The sequence below is a fragment of the Hesperophylax consimilis genome, chromosome 14, assembly GCF_061612785.1.
Source record: "Hesperophylax consimilis isolate HC1 chromosome 14, BYU_Hcon_1.0, whole genome shotgun sequence".
NCBI lineage: Eukaryota > Metazoa > Arthropoda > Insecta > Trichoptera > Limnephilidae > Hesperophylax > Hesperophylax consimilis.
The window spans coordinates 8,590,388-8,596,387 of NC_142849.1; positions in this window are offsets into that span (position 1 = coordinate 8,590,388).

Genomic DNA, 6,000 nt, shown 5'->3' on the forward strand with positions numbered 1-6,000 from the left:
GTTTAGACATGATTAACGCACGACTTCTTGTTAAAATGGTCGAATCCGTCATACCTAACTAACAGGGTAGGTAGAAAAAAATCATTAGAACATGCAAGCAACAATACAACTACCACAATCGCCTCAAAACAAAAAATGTAAAATAAGTGTGACGTCAGCGTACTAACGAACACAATAATAAGACGAAAACGTCATGAGTTGTGCCAGATTGCAAAGCTGCGTAATATGAAGAATTAATAAAATCTCAGTGACACGATGTATTTCGAACAACACCCGAACATCTACCATGCAAAACGAAAGGTCTTTTTCAAGGGATTATACAAGAAAATTATGAAAAAAAAAATCAGACATCCCAATACAAGATTAAAACAATGAAAGAAAAAAAATACTGTATTTATTATTTAGTCAAACTTAGGTTCACCCACAAGGGCTGCCATTTGTAACATTGATTGCCAATGGGTGGGTGATGAAGAGATTCATTGTATAAATTAATGATGGATCCTTCGATTGTGACATTAATTGGTAAATTACCGAATACAATTATCTAGTCATCTACGCACACGCACTAACTCAATGTAGGTAGGTAGTGATGAGAACTGATAAGGATGATTAAATAATAGAATATTTTACATATCAACAGACGCTAATTTATTAAAACAATTATTAAAATAATTAATCAAATAAAATAAACATGAGACTCTATCAAATAACTTATCTCAGGGCGTGTCAAGAATGTACGTGAATTTAACGCCATCTTGATAAAATTTTTGACTAACGAACATGTGACATTAATAAATTTAAAACACTTAAAATCTTGTAAGGAATGTCTGAGCGGGCGCCAGCGAGTTATAAAATAACTACGCAAGAAGTTAAAATGAGTAATCCCTATTTGAATTAAAAGTACATTGTTGAAAAGTTATAAGTGAAAAAGACCTTTCGTAGTTTGTAAAGTAGACCCTCATTGTTCCAGCGTCGCACGAACACACCGTAGGCTACCGATTCCAGCAAGCAACTGAGCTCGACGAAGTGCCGCTCCGCACTCATAGCTCGAAACAGTAGTGCCAATTGTAGAATGTTGACCAATGTTTATCTTAATCGGGTAGGAACTGCCCGTCCAGAAGTACGCACTGCTACAACACTAACCCCACTCTACTCACACGCCAGATGGTCGCGGCGTACGTGACAGACCACACACAGCGCCCGCGGGCACAAACTGGTCACTACTCGCCGCGCTCTTCAGTCTAAATTTGACCCCGGCCGCCCCAACAGTGTGTCCGCTCGCGGAGCAAACTGCAACGCTCGCAATGTTTGTCGCGCAAATTAGGTAATATTAGAAACAGACGTGAACTTGTTCTAGTTTATAATTACTATCACGCGCAGCCAAGTCACAAACATGTGCCGACAACACAACTCCAGCTTCACTCGTCGGAGCCTTGCTTCCGGTAAATTCCAAGTGCGTCGCAATACCGACTTGACCGTTGCGTACCCCGGAGACGCAGAACATCTACAGCTCGACACGTCATGCCGCTACCCATCATCAGAACCTGGAAACCCGTAAGCTTCCAGTACACCCCTTTCTTGTGTTCAAATCATTAATACATGTAAAATCCTCGTTTCATCCGGTCGTCACAGAGAGAGAAGAGAGTAGAGATCCAATTTAACTCTGTGTTTCTTTAGAAGATGATTAATATACCTTGTGCCTTTTACTCATGTGTTGTTATTGTGTTGGCCTTTCCAAACTCCTGACCGATGGACGAAGTAATGAATGAAGAAGTTCCTCACCCCTGATCGTATCCGAGTTTCATCTGCCTACCCTTTTTCTGAGCTAGCCAATTTATAACCCGGGTTCAAGTCCCGATGGGTCTCAACCTGTATCATAGCAATATTTAGTACGAATCCGAAATTTCAATCCGTTCAGAATCATAAATCCTTAAAAATTGGCTTTCAAAGTTTGAACCCGAGTCTTGCATTTGTGCCTGTAAAAATGATTATTTTTCCACAAATGAAAAATTACCGAGATTTCATAATTCAATCCATTTCCAAACAAATTTTTTTAGTTTGGATCGGAAATTTTAATCCGTTCGTCAACATAGATCCTGAACCCGGGTTCAAGTCCCGATGGGTCTCAACCTGTATCATAGCACTGGCTTCAACGTGGGTTTTCTTTCAGTTTATTAATCGTCCATCAATAAGTCAGATTGGAAATAACTTTGTACTCTTTCACTGTGTTTTTATGTCTTGTTTTGTAATAACCATTGAATACTATGTTTTCTTCCAATTAATCATAGCTGTTCTACAAACCATCGCGTTAAATCCAAAATAACCGTGTCATATTAAAACTGTTCTGTGTTAAATTACAACTTTTACGAATCATCACTCGACAATAATTCAAGCACCGGTATTCTATCACAAAGTGCGCAATCGACGTTTACTTCTTTTCGGACATCTTAAAAATCACATAGTGATCCAAAACCATAAAGGTTTACTTTCCAAATATAACTATTAGAGAGAACGAGCTACAATAAACTACAATTTCAAATCTTGTACATGATACAAAATAAATCTTTGTTTGTGGAATTGATAAGTCGTATACGCCTGCGGCCCGAGTATGTAACGCGCTGAAAAACGTGTTAACCAGGTCGACATGAACACAACCGGGGATAATTAAAGCCTTTCTGCCATTTGATAATCCGTTTTATAGGTAATGAAGGTGGGCCGAGTTTTCCTTTTAAAGTAGAAAGCCGACCTACTCTTTACTTATAATTGAAATTCGCGTTGACGTGAATTCCCCATCTGTCACTATTCGCTAATTGGAGCAGCTTTGACGGGATGTAAGGAACTAGCGTGTGAATAACCAAAAACTGGTCTTGCTTAAATTCAGACAAATTTGTCACGAATCATAACAACCTCCCAAAAAATTGTTGAAAGAACAAACAATACTCCCTCGAAATCTGTACTTTGAAATTTTTTATCGAAAATTTTTTTCACAGATTGAGGACTTTGAAATTTTTTCGTAAATTTTTTCAAAAACGCACATCTCAGGGAATTTTCCATTAAAAATGCAAGGAAACCCCTGGCCGTTTTTTTTCACAAATCAAGGACTTTGAAATTTTTTCGAAAATTTTCTTCACAAATCAAGGACTTTGTAATTTTTTCGGAATTTATTTTTTCAAAAACGCACATCTCAGGGACTTTTCCATTAAAAATGCAAGGAAACCCCTGGCCGTTTTTCTTCACAAATCAAGGACTTTGAAATTTTTTCGAAAATTTTCTTTACAAATCAAGGACTTTGAAATTTTTTCGGAAATTTTTTTTTCAAAAACGCACATCTCAGGGACTTTTCCATTCAAAATGCAGGACAACCCCTGGCCATTTTTTTTCACACATTGAGGACTTTTTTCGGAAATTTTTCAAAACTCACATCTCAGGGACTTTTTCATTAAAAATACAAGGAATTTCTGGCCAAATACGGCATAAAAGAGATTTTCTATAATAGCCTTTACACGCCTCAAATAATACAGCAGATATATACAAAATAATACAACCAGACCATCAACACAGCTCTGGCAATCCTGGTTGACAAAGATCAACGAACATGGTGCAAAAATCTAGAAAAAATTCAAGCTGCACTAAACAATACGGTGAACCTCACTACTGGATACACCCCTTTCTTCCTCAAACATGGTATGGAACAAATTGTCCATGGCTCCTTACATTGGGACGCTAGCCTCCCATCATCTTCTCTTTCTACTGATAACCCATCAGAGAACTACGCTCACCGTCTTGAAGAACTTTCCGCTATTTACAGCGAAGTCACAGATGCATTGATACTTGCTCACAAAAAGAGTGCAAACAGATACAATTTACGCAGGAAACATGTTACCTTTAAGGAAAACGACACAGTTTGGAGACGCAACAACACACTCTCACAAGGTGCTCTTTACTTCTCTGCAAAACTGGCTCCTCGCTTTGTTAAAGCAAAAGTGTTGAGAAAAATCTCAGATGTAGTATATACCCTATCTGACGCCTCTGCTAAGCACATCGGTAACTACCACGTGAAAGATATTGTCAAACTAGGAAGTGTGGACACAATGGACACCACCTTCACTAGGTCACAACACACATAGCTAACAAATTTTGGCTCTACCTTTGTCCCACGAGATTTGGCCCTCGTGCAGACAAACAACACGTCTTTACGCGTTAGTTTCATATAAAAACTCGCATTTCGACCTCTGCAAGGTAACCTTTTTTCTAAAATCACAGAAGTGTCAACTGTGGTTTTAAAGCATTTCTCACCCATACATGTACAACTATGCTCTTTTGTATAAACCCCTTGTTGTTTTTGTTTCTTTGTCACACCTCACCGTGTAATGTTTATAATTGTACTCATATTTTGTACGTATCTTTTCTGGAACTGATCATTCCAGTCAAGAGACTTTTCCCGCCTCCCAAACGATTGATGCTCCCGGAGTCATGACCCTGGACATTAATTGTTAGTCGTCACCATTCTGACACTTACGACACTAATACATAACTATTTTTTGTCATAACTACCACAAAAAGTTACGTACAACATTGTTTTGTAAATATTTTTTTTTCTCTCATGTTCTTCACATTGTCTTTAACACTTGTTCTTCACATTGTTCTTTCACATTTGTTCATCACATTTGTTCTAATGGGTTACATCGTACATAAAACAATGGCCCTTTGCAACATACACCCAATTGAGGTGAATATTCTACCCCTGTAATTTGTAATCATAATGCGTGTGTAAATTCCAGTTCGGTATCGTCATTTGATTCAAATTACACAGGTGTAACAAATAAAAGTTACAATTACCCTTGTTTAAAGTTTTTTCTAAAAAATTGAATGGCGCTCAACATTCCCATTTGCTCTAATTTGTTGTTTTTTTCAGAATTTCATATTGACACGTCAATTCTGAAAAAGTTTGTTGTAAAGGAGAACAAACACCGATTTGTCCTCCTCATCAATAACATTGTATCATACATAACACCTTTCGGTCACATTGAGTATGTAAAATCTTAAGATCTCAACTTCCTGGCCACAATTTGTTATATTATGTACTATTTTTGACTTAAATATCAAATACACCGAGCCAGGTCACTCATATTAAGTCATCTTGTGTCTCTAGGTGCCTTTTGTATCAAATTTATATCATAAAGTTCACAACATTCGTATTCGTGGCAATTTTGGCAACACCAAATGTGTTTCCCAGTTCTTGTTTGGTCATTTTAAGTAGGTAAAACCCTATCAGGTCTTAAATAAACCACTACAAACCTTTTTGTAAGCAAAGAGTTAGTAAAACCAAATAGGTCTCTTCTGCTATACTGTGTGTCTTGTAAGACATCCTTAGGCATATGTCTTGTATTATTGCCAACTTAACGCATAAACCCAACCAAAGGTTATGCCATCGTCATTTTTTGATAATACCAATAGCCACTACTTGATTGTTTTTGACATTGTGTATGTATCTTTTTTCCGGTATTGAAATGGTACTTTTTTATTATTGAACGTTGATATGTTATTTTCATGATACATGAGAATGTTACAATATCCACCATGAGACGAGGGATCATTATAAAATCTAACACTATACATGAGAATGTTATAATATCTACCATGATACGAGAAGCTCGTTATAATTACTTTTTACTGGCTAACATACACTGTGGCCAAAGAGATAATTTGTTACTTTAAATGGTTATAAATATCTAATGTTGTACCGTCCTTTCAATACTAGGGTCCTTTCGTAATTCGTTCAATTTCTACATGAGACGTGGAGACGTTATAATACTTACCATGATTCGTGCGAACGATAAAATATCTTGTTGTTGTTTTCTTTAAACTAGTTGACACTATGTACTTGTTCTACCGGACGTAGATCATTTTACCCTGACTTGTCTCCCTTAGTTGGGATCCTTTTGTATAACTCATGACACTGAGGGAAATGTCCTTCACTGTAGTGAGAATTTTTTGTTC